Raw genomic sequence first — 26,724 nt, forward strand, 5'->3', positions numbered from 1 at the left:
TGATTTCATTTATTGCTTAAGCAACTGTATGACAACAGAAGTGATGACTGCAAAAAAGACTTCATCCACATTCCACTAGCCTAAGACATCAGTTCTTGTTTTATTTGTGCTTGCTTTTTGTATTTGCTCATTGGTGTATGCCCTTTTTTACCCTGTTCCAATCATAGACTAGGAATATTTTTTTTATGCTACTCTCCTTGCTTAACAGTATAATTTCCTATCTTGCTACACAATTTAAAGAATTCTTATTTTAAGAATTAAATTTCATCTAGTTGATACGTGTATAATTCATTTCACCATCCACTATTTTGGGCCATTTAGATGGTATTTTACCATTGTTACAAATACTGCTTTGGTTAAGCACTTCATGTACCTAATTTACCAGTAGCCTTTGTATGAATTGTTTGTCCATGTAGATTGTAGAGAAGTCATTTAAAATGTGGTATAACTATCCAATGATATAGTGGCTGGTATTCTATCTACTATGGAAAAAGTATAAGATCCTCCGTAATATCATGTCACATCAAGTTGGACTTGGGATGGGAGGACGGTTGCCTCATCTTCTTCCTGGTTACACTTCACCACTGTTCTTTCAAGCCCTGATGGCATGGGTCATTCAGTGGCCATCTTCAAGATTCTCCAGGCCAGAAGTAGACACAGTGTCCATGTTCTGGTATGCCCCACACTTCAGGAGATCACATTACTCTCCCAAGAACTCTCTGTATGCATTACTTTGGTGGCATCACCTGACCATACCTGTGTGTTCTGCAACTCAGCAAGCATCCAGCCAAGGAACTGGACACAAGTCACCTCATTTACAATCTCTGTGCATCTCCTCAAGTGCTTCTCTCCAGGAATATTGTTTTCCTTAAGGCCTAAACATCACTCTTCCCCATCCCCAAATCTTTCTTTACACAGACTAGGGAGTGGAGGGTACTGGCTGATGTGCCCATTAGGAAGTCCTGCCGGGATATTCTGGCAGCTTGACTTCCAGATAGTTCTCTTATGGGAGAACATTTGTCTCCATCTGCTCCCCAGCATTGGGTCTAGCATAAATCTCACAACTTCTGGGTAATAGGAAAATCCTATTAACATCCTATTACTATTACATACCTTTCCTTTCTTCAAAGTTTTCCTTGTTGCTTTAATTTTGGTGTAGTGCTTGTAAACAGTATGTGTGGCAAGTATCTTGTCTGCTTGCTCCTCTGGACCCACTATTCACCCTTCTGGTCCCTGCAAAAGGGCTGACTTGTAGGGACCACACCAACTTCTTCCCTTGCTCTCTGGCTAAATCAAGGGAGGGAGACTGAAGTTAATTCTTGACTCCTTCCTGTGATGTCACCTCTATGACCTTCAACTAAGAGTCACTGCTCCTCTCTGGGTGTCCTACTCTACATGATTCTTTCTTTCCAGGTTCTGGGAATCCCACCCTCCCTTTGTCCTTTTGGGCCTCGGAGTGGGACCAGCCCTGCTGGTGTTCACCCAGTATCACACTATGCCTTGTACTTCCACTCCCCATGCACACCTTCCAGAGGAGGCCTTTCTCAAATTATCCTGTTTCCAATGTGTCATCTTACTGAGGCCCTGCCTGATACAGAATATAATCGAATTTGATTTTCAAACTCAATCTGAGAGTTTTTGCCTTTTGATAGGAGAATTTCACAATGGTAGTGAAAATTTATAGACTTAATTTTATTTCTTCCACTTTATTGTACATTTGTATACTTTCTTTTCTCTCTTTTCCTCACTCTTATTAGATTGATAAGGTTTCTTTTTATCTGTTTCTCCTCCACTCATAAATTGGATTTCCATTCTGCTACTCATAACTTTCCTGGCTTTAGAAGTTATTTTTATATTTCTATGGATATGTGAAAATTAAATAATGTCCTCCAACTTGCTCATTCCCTACCAGACATACATTTTTTCAATTTTACTAATAGTTGTCTTCCCAACTGTAATAATTACATCTTTCTATCGATGGATCAAAAAATAAGTAACAACTTTGCCTTCCTACCACACTCTATTACTAGCTTAATACTTCTCCACTTCTTCCACTGAAATGAAACCTTTAGAACATTTGACTGCCCATACCTTCCCTATTGTTTGCGGTATGTGGGTCTCTCACTGTTGTGGCCTCTCCTGTTGCGGAGCACAGGCTCCGGACGCGCAGGCTCAGCGGCCATGGCTCACGGGCCCAGCCTCTCCATGGCATGTGGGATCTTCCCGGACCGGGGCACGAACCTGTGTCCCCTGCATCAGCAGGCGGACTCTCAACCACTGTGCCACCAGGGAAGCCCAAATCTTGAGTTTGTATGAGATAATTATAGGATTTCAAACCCAGACAGTCATCAAGTTTTTCCTCATAGAATCTCCTGTTTCAAAATTCTTACCAGAGTATAATCTCCAGTTAACTGTCATATTCCATTTAGATATAATTGTAAATATTATGAAATTCATTGTTCATCAATGTTTCCTGAACTTTTCATCTTCCCTATCATGAGATTTGATTTTCATTTGGTTAGAAAATTTTCTCAGAAAGGTACACAGGTAGGATATTTTTGGAGCCTCTGCAACACTCCAAAGCTTCTTTACTTTGCTCTCACATGGGGATGAGAACTTCCCTTGATAGAGGGATATTGCCAGTGGTCTGTAAATATAAATGCAAATTGTCTGATTCAACCAAGGTTACAGATAAGAAGTCTATTACTAGTCTAGTTATCTTTCCATTATCAATTGCCTTTGAAAGTTTTGTTCTTTGTCTAGAAGCCTTGGAAGATTTTCAACTATGATGCCAGATGGTGATTTCCTAAATCCATCATTCCTTCCACATTTATTAGTGAGTATTATATATATATAGTGTTGTATACTGTAAGGAAAAGCTTTTTCTTCTCATTCATTCATTCATTTTTGTATATTAGTATGAACTCATGGTTGCTTAATTTATTCAGTAGGCAATATCTGTTTCTATTGCTGTTTACTGACCCTCAAATTGTCCCGGATTTGCCTAGCCCCTTTAGGCTGGCTTTCAGTTCTTTTGACATATTCTCATCATTCTTTGAACCCTTCTGTACTTTCTGGCACACACACAAAAATTTTCCAGGCTTATCTTATACTTTTCCAACCCCAGCCCTGGAATCAAGTATATCTTCAAAGAGCTTTGGGCTTTTTTTTGTTTTGTTTGTCTGTCTGTTTTTCTTTTGTTATTTTTTTGCAGAGAATGGTATTTAGTAACAGATCTGAACAGTAGGTATTCTCAATGTTTTTGCAATGGCATTGCCCTTAGGTTCTCTCAATGGAAAGAGCTAGGGCATATATATCTGCGCACACACACACACACACACACACACACACACCTATATACATATACTATCGAAAACACAAACACAAAATGACTGATATATCCAATTCTGATTTTACATACTTCAGGGTTTATTCCAGTTTCCTCCCTTTCCATATTCGTAAATCCTTTTTCTAAGAGGGAGAAGCCTGGCCCCCATAACCCCAATATATTTGTTTGTTGGATCAACCCCCAAGGTAATCAGTCTCTTCTCATCCCCACTGCCCCCTGAGTGGGCATCCACTCACCTCGTTCTGCAATTGCCCACATGTACGGATGCTGTCCCTATCTTGCGTGGGCGCACATGCCACGCCATCGCTACAACCCCACTCCATGCAAAGGCCTTTCTCATCCCTCTCAGGAACCACCTCCTTGCACTGGGCCACTAGCACCCACTGTCCAATGTGGATACTTACTTTTGCTCAATTTCACCTACTGGCTTTAGTACCAAATTATTTAAGCAAGAAAGAATGAAGGAAAGAAGGAAGGAATGAAGGCAGGCATTTAGAAAAAAAAATTATCTATCTATACATATATGTGTATGTATACCTACATTTATATGTATATATTCCAAAACTCCCATCACCATAATTGATGCCCTTTCTTTTATTACTTTATTTTCTTTTTCTTATTACCAAAGCAGGTCATACAAGCAATGTAATACTGATAAGTGTAGGAAAGGGAAAACATTTTCTTCTAACCTCTCAGGTTTTGTATCTGGGAGCCTACAATTAAACTGAGAAAAGATAGATTAATAGGAGAAAAACTGTGTGTTTCTTTGTAGATGTTAATATTTTCACATGCACAGGGGCTTCAAGATAAAAGTGAAAACCCAAAGAATCCGTTAAACCAGTGGACTCATGTCTGTATCGTTTTTAACACAGGGTAATAAATTGTGGAGAAGTGAGCAAAGGAAAAGGGGTTTGGGGCCTCTGTGGGTAGTAAACTGTGGAAAGATGACTAGGAAATATATGGGAGACAAAACTTGTTTAGTTAGGCAGATAAGAGCTATATTTCTCCTCTTCCTGGAGAGGAAAGCACATTTACAAATGGAAATTTATATCACCTTTACAAAGGGAAATTTATGCCCCGGTTTTAGGTAGAAAGGGGGAGGCAAAGAGTTCTTCCTGTGTCACCTCTTCTCAATTGCCTTCAGCTCAAAATAATCCTTATGCCAAAGTAGCATATTTTGGGGTGGTATGTGCTGATTCCTTTCACAAGCAAAAAGAAGAAAGTAACGAGTACTTATAACTGGGCCAGCTGCATGGGCATGTGACCTGTGCAGTCACACAGAGCCCTGCACCCAGAAGGCTCCTGCACTTGGTTCAATGCCCTGCTGTCACCATCCTGAAATTCTTGGCAATTGTTGAACAAGTGTAGGGGAGGGAAAAAAAACATTCCCTCTACCCTTCTGAGTTCTTGGTTGAGGCCCCCTTGTTAATAAAAAACAGGTTAACAAGAGAGAAAAACAAACAGAAATATATTAACATGTATACGTCATGTATATGTGGAAGATACCCAGGGAAAATGAGTAACTCTCCAGATGGCCCAAGCCACTACCTTAAATTCCATCTTCTGCTAAAGACAGGGAGAGACCAGTTATGGGAAGTTACCAGGAAAAGCCAGGTAAACAAGGGTAAAATTTGTTATGCAGATTGACGTCTGTGCCTTCTCTATTATTAGTAAGATTCTCTTGTGATTTAGTCAACCTGGGATTCCTGGTACTGAGAGGCACAGAGGTTTCCTTTATAAATGCAAATGTCCCTTACAAAAGGGTAACTTCTCTGTTTTAGAGCTTCTGCTGTGTCTGCAGGCTCTCAAAAATAATCAGTTTAAGGTAATAATCCCTGTGTCAAAGAGGCATATTTTGGGGTGGCATACTTTGCTACCCTTCACAAGGGTCCCTGCATTTTCATTTAACTTCCATCACTCCTTTCTAAGAAAGTATGCATGTTTTTATTTTTATATATTTTAAAATGAAATCACAGGTGCATATTACGTTATCTACTTTTCTCAGCTGAAAAGTTTGTTTTATATGTCAATATGGTATATGTTCAGCATTGTTTTTAATGCCTGCATAATATTTAATTTTATGGATGTACCATTAACTTATTTAACTAATTACTTATTACTGAACATATAGATTATTTCTACCTATTAAACATAGATTATTTCTAGCTTTCTAACATTACATTTGGGTTAATAGGTAGGCTTGGGTTAAAATCCTTCCTGCATCACTTACTAATTGTATCACCTTAAAACAAATTCATCTATTTGAATTTCAATTTCCTCATCTATAAAATGGGGAAAATAATAGACTCTCATAGTGAAACTGAGTCCCCCTAAAATCGAGTTCCCCTGCTGAGTTTATGACAAACCTCTCTATCTAAAACTTTATTCCCTTTTTTGCCCCATCCCTGTCCCCCTCAGGATTGAGGGGTATCAAAGAAAAGAGGGGATTGAAACCAAGCAGGACTCTGCAGGGCCCTCCCGGGTACAAAAACCCCTGTGCTCCATGTTTTCTTGTTTGTAAAAGAAGGCTTTAGTCTTCTAGACCTTCCCTCAGTTCAAAGAGCAAACTCAAGTAGTTACTAATTAGGAAAGTGAGGGAATTCAGAAACAAAGGAAAAGCAGTCAAGAAACAATAGTTCAGCAATGAAACAGAGTCCTAGTTTCTCAAGAGATATACATAACAATCTGATGCGTATCTTTGAGTTGTTTTGTAGAAACAAAGACCTCTGTCCAGGTGAAGGATGGTGACTACATTCTGAGCACCAGCACTAGCTCCCAGACCGGTTGGAACCAGAAGGTTGATGATTTAGATTCCTGAAACATCACCTTGTCACGTCACCACCAACCAATCAGAAGAAAGCCCAGGAGCCGTAAATCTCATCCACATGTTGCCTTTAAAAACCCTTGCCTGAAAGCCAATAGGGAGTTCGGGTCTTTTGAGTGTGAGCTGCCCATTTCCCTTGTTTGGTGCCCGGCAAATAAATCCTGTACTTTCCTTCATAACAACCTGGTATCATTAGATTGGTTTTGCTGCGTGGCAGGCAAGCGGACCCAAGTTTGGTTTGGTAACAATAGTTATTTTTTTATTTAAGGGTTAAATGAGATACTACATACAAAGCACTTTGTGCCTGGTACATAGTATTTGCTTAATTAACTTTTCCTCAGTTATAAAATGGGAATCCATCTCACAGTTTTTGTGATAATTAAATGAGTTATTATATGTAAAGTGCATATAATAAGTTCTCAGTAAATGTTAATCTGATTATCAACTATAAACCAATTCAGAGATGATTGATAATAAATTATCAATTAAAAGACCAAAAAGTGAAAAACAAACTCTGTCAGTTATTTATAAACAGACAAAAATACTTTAAAAATTTACAAATGCTTCTTTGACCCAAATATCTGAAACCAAGAGGAATTATGTGCCCAAACCTTAGTTTACTCTGGTAAGTTTCTGGAACACAATGGATAGTTGTACGTTTTATTTAGATTACTGCGCCCATTTTCAATCATGCCACTGTTGAAGAGGGAAAACTTTCCCCTACCCTCTGGGTTCTTTTGGCTGGTATAATAATTAGATTGACACAAGACAAATAGGAGAAAATCAAATTAAATTTTGTGTGTTCAGAGGTCTCATAGATATGGAACCTAAAGAAATGACCAGAGCAGGCAGCTTTTATACTTTTTAGACAAAGAAACTACACAATTGTGAAGAACTGACAAGACACAGAACTTTGGGCTTGGGGTAGTAAAGTAACAAGTGTTGTTTATACAGCCTTCTGAGCACTGACTTCTCTCTCTCTGGTGATAAGAATGTCTCCCTACCTCCTGGTGCAGGGAGGGTACCTTTCACACGGGGGATTTATTTCCTGCTTTCAGGGAGACAGAGGAGGGTCAGAGTGTCCATCTTGTATTGGCTGTTTCTTAAGTAATTCAAAATAATCAATATGCCACTTTGGCACATTTGGGGCAGCCTGCCCTAACACCATTAATTCCAGTTTTAAAACCAGAACAATATTCCCTCTTCATCTGTGTTTCCTACAGTGAAGAAAACTAACATTTTCCTTTTACTCGTTCCATTATGACTCTTTTTATCTAGCTCTCAGACATATTTTGGACTAAATTCTTATGTCTTTTAAATTCTTCTCTAGTAGTAGACATTTGGGATGTTTGCTCGTGTATCTGGACCGAGGCCAAATATTCATCGCTGCCTATTTTAAGTATCTTGAACAAATTTAAAGTGGTTTCTCTTCTTATTCTTTTCCATCTTATTCTCCTCTCCAGGGTCCAGATCCTGCAAGTCTGGACATGCCCTTCGAGGTGCAGCCCCAGGCGAGGTGAAGTGATCTAGGGATTTCCCTACCAAGCCTGAAACTGAAACCTCTAAAAACTCATCTTGATTTCTTTCCACATTCCTTTTCATTTGCCTTTCTGGCACAGTCCTCCTTTTTAGAAAACTTCTTATCCCTCCAGAGCCTCTAAGCCGGCTGCACGTTTCCGTGCCTCTGGTCTTGCAGTCCCATCTCAGCTGTGGCGAGGTTGTGCCCTCTCTTCTGAAATCCTCCTTGTTTCAAAGGCTCTGTTATTTAGTCGGAGGCATCGTTGCCTCAGGGAGGATCAGCATTATTAAGGCAGGAATGTAAAAATAAAGAAAAAATTATTGTTCAGCTTTTGTGTTTCGAGAACAGACTTTTGAAACCCAGAGCTGAGACAATAGTTGTGAAAGAAAAATATATATATATCAGGGCTTTTTGAGGGAGAAAAGGTTTTTTCAGTTCCAAAAGGTTAGTTTTCAGTATCAATTAAAAAATCCCCTAATGAAGTTTAACAGAAAAATTACCTTGTAAAGAAAGTAGTTGAAGAACCTAGCAGGTCAGAGAGTAGAAAAGTATTGCCCCAGAAGAGGGGTGGAAAGTGCCTCAGAGCACATGGATGGCATGTGGGTCAGAGAAGGCGTATGTCCCACTTCCTTAGGGGTTGAAACCTTGGATGGTAGCTGAAGAGACTCTACTGACAAGTTTTCAAAATGCCAAGATGGGGAGTCTCCTGTCCTAAGATGGAGCTCTGGGATGGCCGGAAGCCTCATAAGACCCACACAGAGCCTGGTGCAGGCTTACTCACCTCACTCACCCGGAAAGGGGCAGCGTGCAGTCAGTGCTTCCAGGCCCTAGGAGGGATGAGAGGGGTGTGTGTGTGTGTGTGTGTGTGTGTGTGTGTGTGTGAGAGAGAGAGAGAGAGAGAGAGAGAGAGAGAGAGAGGGAGAGAGAGAGAGAGAGACAGAGACAGAGACACAGAGAGAGACAGAGACACAGAGAGAGACAGAGACACAGAGAGAGAGGGAGAGACAGAGGGAGAGAGAGACAGAGACAGACAGAGAGACAGACAGAGAGACAGAGAGAGGAGAGAGACTGCAGGGCCTCAGGGCTGGGACTCAGAGGGGCGACTACAGCACTGACTACACCTGGGGATCAGATGAGTTACCAGATCTCAGTTGATGATGACCACCTAAAGACCACATGGGATGGCATATCTGTGCGCCACCAGTGTCAGTAAGTGCTGATAAATAGAGACCTCTGGATGACAGAGTGGTAGGAGAACAAGTATCCAGGACACTGGCCGATGTCTAGCCACCTTGGAAGCCCCCTCTACTAGACACTGTTGGTCCCACCCCACTGCCTTTATTTGACCAGTACACCACCCTCAGCTGTTGTGAGTGTTGGCTGGTAGTAGCTTGTGGATCCGCCCTTCTCCAGAGAATTGCCCTCACCAGGGAACTGCCCAAAACTACTTGGGAGGCTTACTGCACACCCCCTGCCTCCACCCACCCAACCAGGGAACCAATGACTGACTGACACGGGGTACAAAAACCTGTCCCCCTTGTTTCAGCACCCTTTGCTTCTGAAAGCGTTCCGGCGTTCAGGTTCCAGTCATGCATCAGTCCTTTGGTTCCGTAGGGAGGAACTTTAGTTCCAGATGTTATTTTAGGTCAAAATTTTCTCCTCTGGGCATGCTTTGGCCACATGACTTGCGGGTTTTGTTCTGCTGTCTCTGAAAACAACTCAGTACCTTTTTAGAAACAGGATAGGGCTAGTTTGGGCTGGTTCAACAGTTATAAGGAGCATCGACTTTGTGGTGCCACTCACACCCCGGGGCCCCCCAGCAAGCTGAGGCTGGATTTCAGCAGAAATCTCATTGTGTTTAGCTTTTTTGTTTGTTTATTTTTTAAGCTTTCCTTTCAGGCTCCTCTTCTGCTACTCTGTCAGCCGCCACTTTGAATTTTTCCCAGATTGACCGCTTGTAACAAATCTCTGTCTCTCTGGCTTTACATCTTCTGAGAATCTGGACACCAGATGATTGTTAAGATGCAAAACAAGGGCTGGCAACCCTTGGCATGAGAGCTACTCTTCCCCAACCAATCATGACCCACCAATCACTAAAAGCCTGGACGTGGTCTTAGAATCCTTCACAAAAGACGCTCCCAGAAGTGCCTACCAAATGGATAGAATTGGCATGGGAGCTGAAACCTATCTGTCATGGGATGGTGGTAGCAGTCAGGTCCTGCAAAAAATAAATGGCATCTCAAACTTGGTGACGTGAAGAGAGTTTATGAGAACAAATCTCTGACCTCATCTCCCTCCTCTATTTCAGTGTCCTCCCAGTGTTTCCTATTGGCCGGCCCCAACTGGAATACAGAAGGCAAGATAGATCTCTTTGGTGCAGTCCATACAGATCCCTCTCCCAGGGCACAGAGCAGGATGGAGATGGCTGGAGAAGGGACATAGGAGGCACCAGAAAATCTCTGACTCAGAAGGGAAATGATCTTTCTAGGGTACTGGAGAACCAGAGGCAGAGCTGTTATTTGGGGATACCTGGCACTGACTATACACTGATGTATCCTGCTGATGGTGAGAATGGTTCAAGGACCAGGAAACCTGGTATCTGTAAGCCTTCTGTTAGACGGAATGACCTATGGTGTTAGTGTAAGTTCTAGAATGGTGATTGAACACTTAGTATAGAAGGACAGGGTTTTAGCCAGAATTATGTTTCCAGGTAGAAAACCCCACCCTGTATGGACAGTGTCAGTTTTATTTTCTTGTCCCTATCCCACCTCTGCTCCCAGGGACCCTGGGTCAAGGAAAGCCATGCTGAAATATGCTACATCTGTTCCTGCTCTGTGGCTTCCTGATGTCCTATGAGATTTTGTATCCTTAGCTAATTAAATGGGAATTTGATTTAACCTTTTATCATGAGTATATGTGGGTGTGGTTTTCTACTGTCAGACTAGAGCCCAGGAGAAACATTTCTCCATCTCTGACCTAGAGGAGAGTAAGACTGATTCAGTTTTGCAGAAGAATCAGAGTTTTCTTTTAGGTGAAACCCATGAACTTGATTGAAAAAGTATAATGACATTGATTTAGGCTGTTGAGACCATTTTTGCCTCGTGGTTCTTGATCGTATTCTGGATAGGAGAGGTTGCCGGCTCGCCAGGTTCTAGGTAGGTGAGGTGCTACGAGGCCTTCCTTCCTTCAGGGCTGCCCACGTGTGAGTCCTCCTTTTCTAACGGCTCTGCCCCCTGGACCTACAGCAGACTCAGGGCTCCCATATCATAAAACGCTGTTTTCCATACGACTTCTCTTCTTTCCTTCATCACTGAACCTCGTCAAAGACTCATCACACCTGCGACCCACTTCGTGACCCACTGCCCCTCTCTACTCCTTAAACCGTGATTAGTTTAAACATTCCCTCCCACGCTTTGCTGCCAAATGGACGCCAGTGACTGTTGTCTAATTAGATTGTTCTGGGCCTTCCTTCTCTGTCTCTAGATGATACTGTCATTACTTCATCTTGCAGTGTTCTTGTCTTTGGACCCTCCTCTCTCACCCTTTTCGTCTTTTCCTGGTGGCTTCTTCTCTGCTTCCATTATTACTGACTTTTCCTTTTTCTGTTCTCCAAACGTAGAAGTATTTCCCAAGTTCCTTCCCCGGGTCCTCCACCAAGAACTCCTACTCTCTCTTTCATTTTTAGAACCCTCTCTATACTTTTTTCCTCAGCAAACATCCACTCCCTTTTCTTTAATTACCCCTGCTTTGAGCATGACTCCTAGATTTATAAAATTAGTCTCTACCTGGGTACACAGCCATCTGATTCCCACCTGCCTGGTGGCTATATCTACATACGTGAGCGGCCAGCACAAACCAAACTAGTCAAAGTCAAACTCATTACGTTCTCTTGCAAATGATCACTTCCTGATGATTCATCTTTCAGCACCCTAGCTTGATACTTTGGATTTGTCTCTGTTCAGTGGCTTTCTAGAGGCTTTTCTGTCTGCCAGCCCTGCTTCTTCAAGAACTGTCCCATCCTAGCCACACGGCCACAGTCTTACAGGGTTCAACCTTCTCTGGCCTCAGATGATTGGCTAAAGGGTGGATCCACAGTATGCCTGTGGAGAGCAGCAGTACACGGTGGTTGATGGCTTGACCCTGAAGTAAACGGCAGGATTTTAATCACTAGGTTACTATCCTCTAGATAGGTGGCATGGGTTTCTCTGATGATAAAGTACCTGCTTCATTGGACTGTTAATGAGTATCAAGTGAGATAATACATGTAAATTACCATGGAAAGCAGTTATTTCCTGTGATGTTTGGATTTGAGAAGAAAGCAATGTCTGTTTGTTATTTCCTCTCAGTGGTAGAACTTGAAAGACATAAACCTCAGGAGGTATTAGTGACCACGTCTGCCACGTGGAAAAAGCTCCTCTGTAAGACGGAAAGTTGGTTGACAACAGCTTGCAGGAAGGATGGTAGGTGAGAGATAGGATGGCATTTGGGTCCCTGCTTCTAGTTGGCTCTAAGTGCTCCCAGGGCTGGGTTTCAGCCCCCCTTTGGATTTTGTGAACTCTTTTTGCCTAAGCGAATTCAATTTAACCTTCTGTTATCTGGCTGTAACCAAGAGTAACACCTTTAGCTCCCAAGTTCTTCTGATTACCAGGTCCTAAAGATTCTGAACTATCTGTGGCTTGGGGTCCTCTTGTCCATTTCCACTGCTTCCTTCGTTTTTCTGGGCAGTGCATATACCTGCTAATCGATCTCTGTACCTACAGTTTAACCTACAGTCTCATTTAAAAATAATGTTTTCTCAACTGCTACTTGAGCATGCCACGCTCTTTCTCCAGAACCTCCTAGGAATCTTCACTGTCTTCTGAGTAAAGGATAATTTCCTCCTGGTGGTTTTACTTACCTTCTCAAGCTTCTCTCCATCCTCCCTGCCCTGCCAGCTACTCGCCACTTTTTACACTGCAGCTAAATAGAATGACTTGCTCATAATCACTCTAGACTGGGCTCTCCTCTGTGTCATTGCTCACGCTGCTGGTTTCCATCAGTCCCCTCAGCTTTCCTGCCATCATTTCTATAAAAGCCTCACCACCTGCATAGCCGACACTAAATTTCATTGTTTTTTCCAAAACACTTGTCTTTTTCCATAAGACTTGTCCCCAAGCAAAATGACATCTCTTGAACCATTAGATGTCTCATTTATGGTGTTTGACTCTGTTTTCTACTATAACTGTTTGTGTGCATAATTTATTTCTTCCACTAAGTACCTAGAGGACCAGTGTCTTACTTGCCACTACATAGCTACTACTGCGCTATGCTACTACTTACAGGGCATTCAAAAAACATTTTTTTTTTTTTGTGGGCCTCTCACTGTTGTGGCCTCTCCCGTAGCGGAGCACAGGCTCTGGATGCGCAGGCTCAGCGGCCATGGCTCACGGGCCTAGCTGCTCCGCGGCATGTGGGATCTTCCCGGACTGGGGCACGAGCCCGTGTCCCCTGCATCGGCAGGCGGACTCTCAACCACTGCGCCACCAGGGAAGCCCCAGAAAACATTTTTTTGAAGATAATTGAATCAAGAAATAATGTTCTCTGGTAGATTGGGACCAAAGAAGTTGAATGTATGTATTTGTGAATGTGTGTCCATGCGTGTGTGCGTTGGGAGAGAGAAACAAAGAAACAGAGAGAGACATATCTGAAGAACAGAATTAACTTGCACACCACAGATGAATTCAAGATGCATACAATTTGGCCAGTGACACCAATTTTGCTTTGTACTGCTATTTCTGTTTGTCACTATGGCAAAACTGATTTAATATTTTTTTACCTTAGTTCATATTCTGTATAATTCTTCTCTAAGTTTCTATGTGTTCTATTTTTATTAAGTATTATAATTTTATAATTCAATGTCCAACTTTAAAAGATAATCTAAAGCATTTTTTTGCCTTATTATATATGGTTCTTAACGTAAGTATAGGAAAGGCAAATTGTGCTTTTAGTCAAAATCAGTAAAGTTTATTTTATTTATTTATTTATTTTTGTTGGAGTATAGTTGCTTTACAATGTTGAGTTAGTTTCTACTGTACAGCAAAGTGAATCAGCTATACATATACATATAGCCACTCTCCTTTTAGACTTCCTTCCCAGTTAGGTCACCGCGGAGCATTGAGTAGAGTTCCCTGTGCTATACAGTAGAAAATCAATAAAGTTTCAAACTGTGTTTCCTATTAGCTTAGCTGATTGCATACTCAGTTTAATAGTCATCTAGCAAGTGATGACTAGATATGCAGGAGTTTTATGTAACATATTCAATACTTACTTTTTCAAAGAATCTTTCCATTTCTCCTCTGTAACATATTTCAGGATAAACTGATCCTTTAAATGAGAATTAAAAAGAGTAAGAAAGCATTGGTATTCTGGAAAAATTTTAATATTATTAAAAATAATTGCCCCCCAAATAAAGTCTTTTGCTTAAAATACATAGATGGTATGTATTTTTCCTTTTTATTCAAATATTAACAGTTATTTTTCAAGAGGAAAAACTTCTGCATAACAAAAATATCGAGCAGGTCATCGTGGTTTACTAATAGAAATTGTGATTATCGAAATCTACATCTATGGAAATGTGTGCACATTCCGTTTTATTGAGGTGTGCCATTTGTAAGTCTTTATCTCATTTCCTGCTTAAGTGCCTTCCTGTTTAATGTCTACCCAAGGCAGGCAGTCAAGTAAAAAGCCAGAAAGCAGAAAGTAAGTGGAATCATATAGAAGATGAGCTTTATGATTACCCCAATTCCAATCTTAAGAATACTCATTCCAGATGGATTAGAAGAACAGCAAGCTATAATGAAAAACTAGTTCAAAAGAATCTGAGCCATTGTATAATGTCTACACTTGGCCTTGAAGGGGAGCAAAACTTTCCCCCTACTCTCGTGATCTCCAGCTAGGCCAGGGAATTAAGCTGACATAAAACAAATTAACAGGAGAAAAGTATACAAATTTTATTTTTACATGTACATGGGAGCCTTCACGGGAAAATGAAGACCCAAAGAAGAGGCCAGGCCTAAGTGTTTATATACTAGGTTGAACAAAGAAAGTTGTGGAAAAGTAACTAACATATATGGGGAGAGCAAAGGAAGATCAGAGTTATTTTAACAAGGTCTGTTTGTACAGAGTGCTCTTGGCCTCCACTCTCCATCTCTGGTGGTAAGAATGTTCCTTTCCTCCTGGTACCAGGAGGGCATCTTTCAAAAGGGAGTTTTATCTTCTGCTTTGGGGAAGAAAAGGGGAGTGAGGGGCTTCCCTGGTGGTGCAGTGGTTAAGAATCCACCTGCCAATGCAGGGGATACAGGTTCGAGCCCTGGTCCAGGAAGATCCCACAAGCTGTGGAGCAACTAAGCCCGTGTGCCGCAACTACTGAGCCTGCACTCTAGAGCCTGCGAGCCACAACTGCTGAGCCCACGAGCCACAGCTGCTGAGCCCGTGCGTCACAACAACTGAAGCCTGCACGCCTAGAGCCCATGCTCCGCAACAAGAGAAGCCACTGCAATGAGAAGCCCGTGCACCACAACGAAGAGTAGCCCCCGCTCGCTGCAACTAGAGAAAGCCTGCACACAGCAATGAAGACCAAACACAGCCAAAAATAAATTTAAAAAAAAGGGGGTGGGGGGAAGGTGAGAGCATCCTTCTTGTACCTGCTGTTTTTCAAGCACCTGCAGCTAGAAATAATCCTTATGCCCAATGGCATACTTTGGGGAGGCATACTCTGCCAGTATTCAGTCTTCGTGTGGATTCTGATGGGGTTTTAAAGGTGAAGACAGCAAAATGACCAAGCTTTAGGAAAAAAGGGCCTGTATAGGAAGGGAGATTGGGAAGAATGTAGAACATTCTTTTATTGGCGTTGGCTCTTCCATGTGGGTCTCCAGATGAGCAAAGACTGAGGGAAGATAAACTAAAGACCAATAACTAACAGTGAAATAGGGCTGGTTCATGCACACGTCTCTGTTCTGGTTAGTATTGACCTGAGAGCCCCGCATAATTATTCATTCTAGAGAATGAACTGTAGCCAAACTCCAAATCCTTTTTTTTTCCTTTGTAATGGGTTATGTTTTTTAAAGAATGGGTTTACTTCTTTCCTTCTTATTTTTACTTGGGGAAATAATAAAACATTAAGTAATGATACCATAGCAAACACTAAAGCAATCGTCAGGGGAAGCAGCCAAGGAGGAAGCCAGATCTCCCATCTGATATAAAACATTACTTGATAAACCAGAAAAAAAAAGCATGCAGATTGCTGGAAGTGGACGGCATTTCAGGTGTTGGCTTTTCCTTCTTGCATGTTTAATATACAAAATGTGTGCTTGCTGCAGTACTGGTCTAAGCAGAAACGCTTAGGAACGGCATGCAAGCCGAACACAGACCATATTCCCTGTGACTGTAGCCATCTGATAATTTGTTCTTGTATTCTTTGCCTTCTTTTGCACACAGTCTGTTTCCCAGAGATCTCTGTTTATAAATACTAAGAAAAGAAATCATTTATTATGACCATTGACTTCTTTCCTCTAAATGACTACTGTAACAACTTGAATTACCTTGAAGTATAAGAGGAGCTTTCTGAGGGCTGCATACCAGGCGATGGAATTTTGCTTCCATGGCAGTTTTGATGACAATGACCACTACCAAAGCAGCTGGCTAATCACTGAAAATAGAGAAGAAAAACTACTTTTTAGAAAATAACTTCTTTTGATTGTGTTTTGTAATCTTTTTTAACATACCACCCTCAATCTAAAGTAAAAATTTGCAGTTTAGAGTATTTTTTGTTAGTTTTCCTGAAAAGTAAATCCAAAAATGTTTCCCATTTTCAACCTAACTGAATAATATTATAATTCTAATATAGCAGTTTTGGTTATTCATAAAATAAAGATAGCATAAGAGAGAAAAATAAAAACAAAAGGAAAGAAAATGGACATATCACAAAGTGATTTTGGTAATGATGTTGCCTTATATTTGTATGATTCTTTGTATATTTCAACATATGTTCATATACAGTGTCTTTCTGAGCTTTATAACAATCCTCTCTACTATAAAGAGTTTCAGACATGGAACCCAGAAGAAATAACTTGTTTACCCCTGTAATTGGGCAACAAGAAAAAAAATAGCCAGAAAATAGTATATCTAAAAAAATGTTCATTTGATGACAGCTTTTTTATCTTGGGAAAAGATATACCACAAAACTGAAGCTGGAATAGAGCAGGTTAGTTAAGGGACTGGTAATGCAAGACTTTTGATTTGCTCCAAAAGAAGGAATCAGCATTCGTATATGCTCCAACAGTAGCCTCATGTTGCTACTTCTTTTCCAACATTCAAAATTGCTTTCAAATTCCATGTTCCCTTAAACTATTTCTATTACAACTTCATCAAACTCAAGAATCTTCCGAGCTTGAACAGCACCCATTTCTCCTCTTTCTTTTTCTCTTTTCTTTCCTTTTTATAAAAATTTGCCCTTTTTCTTCTTTAAATGCTTTAAGAAACTTCTTGCCACGTTTGTTATAGATGTGGGGGAAAAAAGAAAACTGTAGAGTTCTCCTTTTCTTTTTTTATTGATCATTGGTACTGTATACTGTCTTTGAATTTTCTGCGCATTGATAAACAGTCATAATCAGATTGGAAGCTGTCATATAGTAATTCTTGGAAAGAGTACAAAAGATTAGTTTGTGCTTTTGAGAAAAAAAATCCCCAAAGCACCGCAATTCCAAGTATTGTTACTTCTATTAAGAATCAGAGGGGGACTTCCCTGGTGGCACAGTGGTTGAGAGTCTGCCTGCCAATGCAGGGGACACGGGTTTGAGCCCTGGTCCAGGAAGATCCCATGTGCCGTGGAGCAACTAAGCCCGTGTGCCACAACTACTGAGCCTGCGCTCTAGAGCCCACGTGCCACAACTACTGAAGCCCATGCGCCTAGAGCCCGTGTTCTGCAACAAGAGAAACCACCGCAACGAGAAGCCCGTGCACTGCAACAAACAGTAGCCCCCCACTCGCTGCAACTAGAGAAAGCCCGTGCACAGCAATGAAGACCCAAAGCAGCCAAAAAAAAAAAAAGAATCAGAGGGACTTCCCTGGTGGCACAGTGGTTAAGACTCCATGCCCCCAATGCAGGGGGCCTGGGTTCGATTCCTGGTCAGGGAACTAGATCCCACATGCCGCAACTAAGGAGCCCACTTGCCGCAACAAAGGAGCCCGCCTGCCACGACAAAGACCCAGTGCAATCAAATAAATATTTTTTATAAAAAGAATCAGAAAATCCCTTTGCTCCACACATCAGAATTACTGTCCAAAAGGGGAGGAGTCAGCACTTGTTGGAGGTTAGAAAGATGAAAATGATGATAGTTTATTTTGGTGATTTTCTTGCATATTTATTTTCAAAAACTGGCAGAAAAACAGAAGAGAATTGAAGTTACAAGGAAAGAGAAACTGACTGGTGTCATTGGACACTTTGATAGCAGAATATGCTGTCATTTAAAAAATTCAGCGTCCCAGTATTATATTTTTGATGAAATCTTTTTAATGAAATATTGGGATTAACATGCATACACTACTATGTATAAAAAAGATAACTAATGAGAAGCTACTATATAGCAGAGGGAACTCTACTCAATGTTCTGTGGTGACCTAAATGGGAAGGAAATCCAAAAAAGAGGGGATATATGTATACGTATAGCTGATTCACTTTGCTGTACAGCAGAAACTAATACAACATTGTAAAGCAACTATACTCCAATAAAAATTAATTTAAAAAAAAGAAAGAAAGAAAAGAAAACAGAAGTATTAACACTGCCACTTCATTCCCAACAGTTACATCCGTCTATCATCAGATTTCTTCTCTGTGTACATGAGTGACTAGAATGTTTCCCTCTGAGTCAGACATTGGAGCAAGCTATCCAATGCATTTGTGTAGAAACTTCTAGTGCATCCATTGGATATATTCCATTCTCCACCATTAATCATTTAATGGGGTTCCTAAAGTATTTTGAAATCTATAAACAGGAAACCCTGTGTGTAATACTTTCTTCTGGTCTTTGTCTTCTTGTAATATTATACTTCAAAAGTAATTCCTAGTAGTCAGATGACTAAATAAACACGAGATTCTGGAATTAAAAGAATAAATTAAAAGGATGGATTACAGGATTAACTCATTAGGCAGAAATACTAAGGAAACTAGGCCAACTGGGACCTCATTTTCTGTCCCATGGTATTTCGTGATTTCTAATCTTTTGGCAACACATTGTTCCAACATGCCTGGGCATGTTTGGGAGACAGGCTTTGCTTCAAGCCAAGCTCCCCAAGGACTCCTGATAATTCAATGGCGGGAGAGGGTGGGAATTGTCAGTAGAGCTGTAGACGTACTTTAAGTTCAAGCTGGGATCCCCACGCCACACAGATACATAGAAGCTGTTATTATACCTACACTTATTACAGCTACATCTCATCATATCTATTTTTCACGGTATGCCCACACATAGGAGTTATTATACCTAAATAAACCTGACAGAGACCAGGAACAAGTTGAATTTGTTAATTCTACAATAATCTTAACGGTTAAGGCGATCTAGGTTCTTGACAGACATCTAGATTCTTGAGAGGGAAAGATGCTCTTAAGATTTTTATAATTGCTTATTCTTAATAATTTTAAATGTTATATATAAGCCTTAGTGTCTTACTAAACATCCTACTGTCATGAAAGAGAAAATGCCATCAGCACTAGAAGTCTTAAGATAAAGGGAACATAGCTATTCAAACAACACCATGGTGAAAAGCTTAAATTTCAAATAGACTCAATTATCTGTGTCCCTCATCAATGTGATGAACATCTAGTGTGTGTGTGTGTGTGTGTGTGTGTGTGTGTGTGCGCGCGCGTGCGCGCGTGTGTGCAGGCGTGCTCATGCATGCATGTGTGTATATAATAGTACATACTATTATATACATACTGATCTATAATATACATTGTATATAAATATAATATTTATATACAATGTATATTATAGATTAGTTCGTATCAGTTCTTACATAATAGTATATATTGTAGGAATTGTATTAAATATAATAAAAGTTGCATTATAGTGTAGAAATTATAAGCAGTGGAAAGGCTGTTTACAGCATTGCTTTCAACGTGGAACATCCCCAAAGTTTGGGGCTATTAGAAGTGTCACAATTGCTATCATAAGGCTCACCTCCATAAATTTGCTACATTGCTTGATCTTCCCAAAATGCACAAACTGAAATCCTAAGCCTCAATGTGATAGTATAAGGACAAGAGGCCTTTAGGAGGTGATTAGGTCATGGAGGTAAGGTAAAGCTCTCTTATAAAAGAGACCCCAGGTACATACCTTGCCCTTTCTGCCAGGTGAGGACACAGTGAGAAGAACACATAGGCAATCTATGGACCAGGAAGCAAGCTCTCACCAGACATTGAATCTGCCAGCACTTTGATCTTGGCCTTCCCAGCCTTCAAAACTGTGAGAAATAAATTTCTGTTAATAATAGAAATATATTCTTTTATCGCAGCCTGAACCAAGACATGTTGGTACTGTTTTTTTTTTAATTTTTTTTATTCAAACAGAAAGTCACAAAAATTATAATCATTCTCATCAGTTCACTCAGTCCCATGTCATTAATTATTTTTTCATCTTGATCTTTTCTTAGAATTTTTATGAATTCATCAGTTTTCCATTAGAGTTCTGAAAATGCTTATTCATTCAGTTCAGCAGTATAGTCAGTTACCAGAAACCTGTACTTGTCAGAGTCTTTTCCATGATGAAGGTGAAAATGAAAGGATGAAGATGAAACCCTTTTATAGAAACATTTTTGTAAAAGCATCAGAGTACACCCAGAACTGTCTGTAAATGACAAAAGACTTAAAAATGACCACGGTTAAAGATTTGATGAAAGTTCATAATAATGCAATTGACAAGGAAATTTAGTTATTTCTGAGATATACATTTTAAAGTAATAACTAGAATTATGACTTATAACATTATACCAGAACATATAAGATTTTTAGGAATTTCATGTAATGTCTGAAACATTTATATTAAAATATTTCCATTAAAATAACCCAAAGAAAGTTTAGTATTAGTTTTTGTTTGTTTGTTTTTTATACAGCAGGTTCTTATTAGTCATCAATTTTATACACATCAGTGTATACATGTCAATCCCAATCGCCCAATTCAGCACACCACCATCCCCACACCCCACCCCCACAGCTTTCCCCTCTTGGTGTCCATACGTTTGTTCTCTACATCTGTGTCTCAACTTCTGCCCTGTAAACCGGCTCATCTCTACCATTTTTCTAGGCTCCACATACATGCGTTAATATACGATATTTGTTTTTCTCTTTCTGACTTACTTTACTCTGTATGACAGTCTCTAGATCCATCCACATCTCAACAAATGACTCAATTTCGTTCCTTTTTGTGGCTGAGTAATATTCTATTGTATATATGTACCACATCTTCTTTATCGATTCGTCTGTCATTGGATACTTAGGTTGCTTCCATGTCCTGGATATTGTAAATAGTGCTGCAATGAACATTGAGGTGCATGTGTCTTTTTGAATTATGGTTTTCTCAGGGTATATGCCCAGTAGTGCGATTGCTGGATCATATGGTAATTCTATTTTTAGTTTTTTAAGGAACCTCCATACTGTTCTCCATAGTGGCTGTATCAACTTACATTCCCACCAACAGTGCAAGAGGGTTTCCTTTTCTCCACACCCTCTCCAGCATTTGTTGTTTGTAGATTTTCTGATGATGCCCATTCTAACTGGTGTGAGGTGATACCTCATTGTAGTTTTGATTTGCATTTCTCTAATAATTAGTGATGTTGAGTAGCTTTTCATGTACTTCTTGGCCATCTGTATGTCTTCTTTGGAGAAATGTCTATTTAGGTCTTCTGCCCATTTTTGGATTGCGTTGTTTGTTTCTTTAATATGGAGCTGCATGAGCTGTTTATATATTTTGGAGATTAATCCTTTGTCCGTTGATTCGTTTGCAAATATTTTCTCCCATTCTGAGGGTTGTCTTTTCGTCTTGTTTATGGTTTTCTTTGCTGTGCAAAAGCTTTGAAGTTTCATTAGGTCCCATTTGCTTATTTTTGTTTTTATTTCCATTACTCTAGGAGGTAGATCAAAAAAGATCTTGCTGGGATTTATGTCAAAGAGTGTCCTTCCTATGTTTTCCTCTAAGAGTTTTATAGTGTCCAGTCTTACATTTAGGTCTCGAATCCATTTTGAGTTTATTTTTGTGTATGGTGTTAGGGAGTGTCCTAATTTCATTCTTCTACATGTAGCTGTCCAGCTTTCCCAGCACCATTTATTGAAGAGGCTGTCTTTTCTGCATTGTATATCTTTGCCTCCTTTGTCATAGGTTAGTTGACCACAGGTGTGTGGGTTTATCTCTGGGGTTTCTATCTTGTTCCATTGATCTATGTTTCTGTTTTTGTGCCAGTACCATATTGTCTTGATTATTGTAGTTTTGTAGTATAGTCTGAAGTCAGGGAGTCTGATTCCTCCTGCTCCGTTTTTTTCCCTCAAGACTGCTTTGGCTATTCGGGGTCTTTTGTGTCTCCATACAAATTTTAAGATTATTTGTTCTAGTTCCATAAAAAATGCCATTGGTAATTTGATAGGGATTGCATTGAATCTGTAGATTGCTTTGGGTAGTATAGCCATTTTCACAATATTGATTCTTCCAATCCAAGAACATGGTATATCTCTCCATCTGTTGGTATCATCTTTAATTTCTTTAATCAGTGTCATAGTTTTCTGCATACAGGTCTTTTGTCTCCCTAGGTAGGTTTATTCCTAGGTATTTTACTCTTTCTGTTGCAATGGTAAATGGGAGTGTTTCCTTAATTTCTCTTTCAGATTTTTCATCATTAGTGTATAGGAATGCAAGAGATTTCTGTGCATTAATTTTGTATCCTGCAACTTTACCAAATTCATTGATTAGCTCTAGTAGTTTTCTGGTGGCATTATTATTATTTTTTTTTTGCGTTACGCGGGCCTCTCACTGCTGTGGCCTCTCCCGTTGCAGAGTACAGGCTCCAGACGCGCAGGCTCAGCGGCCACAGCCCACGGGCCCAGCCGCTCCGCGGCACGTGGGATCCTCCCGGAACGGGGCATGATCTCGTGTCCCCTGCATTGGCAGGTGGACTCCCAACCACTGTGCCACCAGGGAAGCCCCTCTGGTGGCATTTTTAGGATTCTCTATGTATAGTATCATGTCATCTGCAAACAGTAACATTTTACTTCTTTTCCAATTTGTATTCCTCTTATTATTTTTTCTTCTCTGATTGCTGTGGCTAGGACTTCCAAAACTATGTTGAATAATAGTGGCGAGAGTGGACATCCTTGTCTCGTTCTTGATCTTAGAGGAAATGCTTTCAGTTTTTCACCATTGAGAATGATGTTTGCTGTGGGTTTGTTGTATATGGCCTTTATTATGTTGAGGTACGTTCCTTCTATGCCCACTTTCTGGAGAGCTTTTATCATAAATGGGTATTGAATTTTGTCAAAAGCTTTTTCTGCATCTATTGAGATGAACATATGGTTTTCATTCTTCAGTTTGTTAATATGGCATATCACATTGATTGATTTGCGTATATTGAAGAATCATTGCATCCCTGGGATAAATTCCACTTGATCATGGTGTATGATCCTTTTAATGTGTTGTTGGATTCTGTTTGCCAGTATTTTGTTGAGGATTTTTGCATCTATATTCATCAGTGATATTGGTCCGTAATTTTCTTTTTTTGTAGTATCTTTCTCTGGTTTTGGTATCAGGGTGATGGTGGGCTCATAGAATGAGTTTGGGAGTGCTCCTTCCTCTGCAATTTTTTGGGAGAGTTTGAGAAAGATAGGTGTTAGCTGTTCTCTAAATGTTTGATAGAATTTGCTTGTGAAGCCATCTGGACCTGGACTTTTGTTTGTTGGAAGATTTTTAATCACAGTTTCAATTTCATTACTTGTGTGGTCTGTTCATATTTTCTATTTCCTCCTGTTTCAGTCTTGGAAGGTTATACCTTTCTAAGAATTTGTCCATTTTTTCCAGGTTGTCCATTTTAATGGCATAGTGTTGCTTGTAGTAGTCTCTTAGGATGCTTTTTATTTATGCAGTGTCTGCTGTAACTTCTCGTTTTTCATTTCTAATTTTATTGATTTGAGTCCTCACCCTCTTTTTCTTGGTGAGTCTGGCTAATGGTTTATCAATTTTGTTTATCTTCTCAAAGAACCAGCTTTTAGTTTTATTGAGCTTCGCTATTGTTTTCTTTGTTTCTATTTCATTTATTTCTGCTCTGATCTTTATGATTTCTTTCCTTCTACTAACTCTGGTTTCTGTTTTTTCTTCTTTCTCTAGTTCCTTTAGGTGTAATGTTAGATTGTTTATTTGAGATTTTTCTTGTTTCTTGAGGTAGGCTTGTATTGTTATAAACTTCCCTCTTAGAACTGCTTTTGCTGTGTCCCATAGGTTTTGGATCATTGTGTTTTCATTGTCATTTGTCTCTAGGTTTTTTTGATTTCCTCTTTGATTTCTTCAGTGATCTCTTGGTTATTTAGTAACGTATTGTTTAGCCTCCATGTGTTTGTGTTTTTTACATTTTTTTCCCTGTAATTCGTTTCTAATCTCATAGTGTTGTGGTCAGAAAAGATGCTTGATATGATTTCAATTTTCTTAAATTTACTGAGGCTTGATTTGTGACCCAAGATGTGATCTATCCTGGAGAATGTTCCATGCGCACTTGAGAAGAAAGTGTAATCTGCTGTTTTTGGATGGAATGTCCTATAAATATGAATTAAATCTATCTGGTCTATTGTGTCATTTAAAGCTTCTGTTTCCTTATTTATTTTCATTTTGGATGATCTGTCCATTGGTGTGAGGTGTTAAAATCTCCCACTATTTTTGTATTACTGTTGATTTCCTCTTTTATAGCTGTCAACAGTTGCCTTATGTATTGAGGTGCTCCTAGGTTTGGTTCATATATATTTATAATTGTTTTATCTTCTTCTTGGATTGATCCCTTGATCACTATGTAGTGCCTTCCTTGTCTCTTGTAACATTCTTTATTTTAAAGTCTATTTTATCTGATCTATTTTATCTACTCCAGCTTTCTTTTGATTTCCATTTGCATGGAATATCTTTTTCCATCCCCTCACTTTCAGTCTGTATGTGTCCCTAGGTCTGAAGTGGGTCTCTTGTAGACAGCATATAGATGGGTCTTGTTTTTATATCCATTCAGCAAGCCTGCGTCTTTTGGTTGGAGCATTTAATCCATTCACGTTTAAGGTAATTATCGATATGTAGGTTCCTATGACCATTTTCTTAATTGTTTTGGGTTTGTTTTTGTAGGTCTTTTTCTTCTCTTCTGTTTCCCACTTAGAGAAGTTCCTTTAGCATTTGTTGTAGAGCTGGTTTGGTGGTGCTGAATTCTCTTAGCTTTTGCTTCTCTGTAAAGCTTTTGATTTCTCCATCGAAACTGAATGAGATCCTTGTCAGGTAGAGTAATCTTGGTTGTAGGTTTTTCCGTTTCATCACTTTAAGCATATAATGCCACCCCCTTCTGGCTTGTAGAGTTTCTGCTGTGAAATCAACTATTAACCTTATGGGAGTTCCCTTGTATGTTATTTGTCATTTTTCCCTTGCTGCTTTTAATAATTTTTCTTTGTCTTTAATTTTTGCCTATTTGATTATTATGTGTTTCGGCATGTTTCTCCTGTATGGGACTCACTGCGCTTCCTGGTCTTGGGTGGCTATTTCCTTTCCCATGTTAGGGAAGTTTTCAACTATAATCTCTTCAAATATTTTCTCGGCTCCTCTCTCTCTCTCCTCCTTCTGGGACCGTTTTAATGCAAATGTTCGTGCGTTTAATATTGCCCCAGAGGTCTCTTAGGCTGTCTTCATTTCTTTTCATTCTTTTTTCTTTATTCTGCTCCGCAGCAGTGAATGCCACCATTCTGTCTTCCAGGTCACTTATCTGTCCTTCTGCCTCAGTTATTCTGATATTGATTCCTTCTAGTGTATTTTTCATTTCAGTTATTGTATTGTTCATCTCTGTTTGTTTGTTCTTTAATTCTTCTAGGTCTTTGTTAAACATTTCTTGCATCTTCTCGATCTTTGCCTCCATTCTTTTTCTGAGGTCCTGGATCATCTTCACTATCATTATTCTGAATTCTTTTTCTGGAAGGTTGCTTATCTCCACTTCATTTAGTTGTTTTTCTGGGGTTTTATCTTGTTCCTTCATCTGGTACATAGCCTTCTGCCTTTTCATCTTGTCTATCTTTCTGTGAATGTGGTTTTTATTCCACGGGCTGCAGGATTGTAGTTCTTCTTGCTTCTGCTGTCTGCCCTCTGGTGGATGAGTCTATCTATGAGGCTTGTGTAAGTTTCCTGATGGGAGGGAGTGGTGGTGGGTAGAGCTGAGTGTTGCTCTGGTGGGCAGAGCTCAGTAAAACTTTAATCCACTTGACTGTTGATAGGTGGGGCTGTTGGTTGTTTGGCCTGAGGCCACCAAACACTGGAGCCTACCTGGGCTCTTTGGTGGAGCTAATGACAGTCTCTGGGAGGGCTCACACCAAGGAGTACTTCCCAGAACTTCTGCTGCCAGTGTCCTTGTTCCCACGGTGAGCCACAGTCACACCCCACCTCTGCAGGAGACCCTCCAACAGTAGCAGGTAGGTCTGGTTCAGTCTCCCCTGGGGTCACTCCTCCTTCCCCTGGGTCCCGATGCGCACACTACTTTGTGTGTGCCCTCCAAGAGTGGAGTCTCTGTTTCCCCCAGTCCTGTCGAAGTCTTGCAATCAATTCCCACTAGGCTTCAAAGTCTGATTCTCTAGGAATTCCTCCTCCCGTTGCTGGAACCCCAGGTTGGGAAGCCTGACGTAGGGCTCAGAACCTTCACTCCAGTGGTTGGACTTCTGTGGTATAAGTGTTCTCCAGTTTGTGAGTCATCCACCCAGCAGTTATGGGATTTGATTTTGCTGTGATTGTGCCC

At 40.1% G+C, this 26,724-nt stretch overlaps 1 protein-coding gene across 8 annotated transcripts in view; it reads right to left on the reverse strand.

Annotated features, from left to right (window-relative positions):
- Positions 1–26,724, reverse strand: part of LOC109548820 (chaperonin-containing T-complex member BBS12) — an 85,823-nt gene that overhangs the window by 7,968 nt on the left and 51,131 nt on the right. For 6 of the 8 annotated variants that reach the window (XR_002174959.3, XR_012331880.1, XR_012331876.1 and 3 more), the window contains 3 exons: positions 20,064–20,190; positions 16,272–16,378; positions 14,000–14,055 (listed from right to left, as the gene is read on the reverse strand). The gene's annotated coding sequence lies outside the window, so the exon portion shown is untranslated. The other 2 variants (XR_012331879.1, XR_012331881.1) reach the window with 2 other exon arrangements.

This window comes from Tursiops truncatus, chromosome 5, assembly GCF_011762595.2.
Source record: "Tursiops truncatus isolate mTurTru1 chromosome 5, mTurTru1.mat.Y, whole genome shotgun sequence".
In the NCBI taxonomy this organism is placed as follows: Eukaryota; Metazoa; Chordata; class Mammalia; order Artiodactyla; family Delphinidae; genus Tursiops; species Tursiops truncatus.